Source organism: Arachis duranensis, chromosome 9 (assembly GCF_000817695.3).
Source record: "Arachis duranensis cultivar V14167 chromosome 9, aradu.V14167.gnm2.J7QH, whole genome shotgun sequence".
Lineage (NCBI taxonomy): Eukaryota > Viridiplantae > Streptophyta > Magnoliopsida > Fabales > Fabaceae > Arachis > Arachis duranensis.
In genome coordinates, this window is record NC_029780.3 from 38245634 (window position 1) to 38247412 (window position 1779).

Sequence of the window (1779 nt, forward strand, 5' to 3'; positions counted from 1 at the left end):
GAGAAATTTGGATGATTCATCCATGAAGGATTATAGGTGTTTCTATAAGATTCTCCCATGTAATTCACCTCTTCCATTGCAGAATTCTCAGGGTCATAAGCTTCTCCTTCAGAGGAGGCTTCTTTAGCACTGCCAGATGCAGCTTGCAATCCAGTCAGATTCTGAGAAATCATATTGACTTGTTGAGTCAATATTTTGTTTTGAGCCAATATGCTATTCAGAGTATCAATCTCAAGAACTCCTTTCTTCTGAGTCATCCCATTATTCATAGGATTTCTTTCAGAAGTGTACATGAATTGGTTATTTGCAACCATCTCAATGAGTTCCTGGGCTTCTGCGGGGATTTTCAGATGAAGAGATCCACCAGCAAAATGGTCCAATGACATCTTAGACAATTCAGACAAACCATCATCGAATATGCATATGATGCTCCATTCTGAAAGCATGTCAGAAGGACACCTTTTGGTTAATTGCTTGTATCTTTCCCAAGCTTCATAGAGGGATTCACCTTCCTTCTATTTGAAGGTTTGGACTTCCACTCTAAGCTTGCTCATCTTTTGAGGTGGAAAGAATTTGGTCAAGAAAGCATTGACTAACATGTCCCAAGAGTTCAGGCTTTCTCTAGGTTGTGAGTCCAACCATGTCCTAGCTCTGTCTCTTACAGCAAAGGGGAAAAGCATAAGTCTGTAGACCTCAGGATCAACCCCCATTAGTCTTAACAGTATCACAGATGTGCAAGAATTTAGCTAAGAACTGATGAGGATCTTTCGATGGAAGTCCATAAAACTTGTAATTTTGCTGCATTAGAGAAACTAATTGAGGCTTAAGCTCAAAGTTGTTTGCTCCAATGGCAGAAATTGAGATGCTTCTTCCATAGAAGTTGAAAGTTGGTGCAGTATAGTCACCAAGCATCTTCCTTGCATCTCTTGCATTGTTTTTGGGTTCGGCTGCCATGTCTACTTCTTTTTCAAAATTTTCTGAAAGATCCTCTCCAGAGTGTGGTGCTTTAGCTTCTCTTAGCTTCTTCTTCAGAGTCCTTTCAGGTTCAGGATCAGCTTCAACAAGAATGTTTTTATCCCTGTTTTTGCTCATGTGAAAAAGAAGAGAACAAAAGGGAGTAGTGAAATCCTCTATTTCACAGTATAGAGACTCCTTGATGTGTCAGAGGAAAAGGAGAATAGAAGAATGAGAAGAGAGAGGAGGTGAGTTCGAATTTTTTAGATGAGTAGAGGAGGAGTGTTAGTTAAATAAAATAAATAAAAAGAGAGGAGAGAGAGAGTTTTCGAAAATTAAAAAAAGAAATAAAATTAAATTAAAATTTACAACAATTAGTTAATTAAAAAGATTTTTGAAAAAGTGGTTAGTAATTTTCGAAAATTGGAAGTTGAAAAGTGGTTAGATGGTTTTGAAAAAGATAAGAAATAGTAATTAGTTGAAAAAGATTTGAAAATAATTTTGAAAAGATAAGAAGTTAGAGAAAAGATTTTGAAATCAAAATTTAAAAAGATATGATTGAAAAAGATTTGATTGAAAAAGGTTTGATTTTAAAAAGATCTGATTGAAAAGATATGATTGAAAAAGATTTGATTTTTAAAATTGATGACTTGACTAATAAGAAACTAAAAGATATGATTCTAGAATTCAAATATTGAACCTTTCTTAACAAGAAAGTAACAAACTTGCAATCTTTTGAATCAAAACATTAATTGTTAGCAAGGATTTTTGAAAATGTAGAAAGATAAGATTTTAAAATTATGAATTAAAACATGAAAATTTGAA

General features: G+C 34.0%; 1 non-coding gene across 1 annotated transcript; it reads left to right on the plus strand.

Moving 5' to 3' along the window:
• Positions 1-440: 440 nt before the first annotated feature.
• On the plus strand, positions 441-548 carry LOC127742111 (small nucleolar RNA R71). The gene has a single exon (XR_008003298.1). It is a non-coding gene; the product is annotated as a small nucleolar RNA R71 (small nucleolar RNA).
• Positions 549-1779: the final 1231 nt, after the last annotated feature.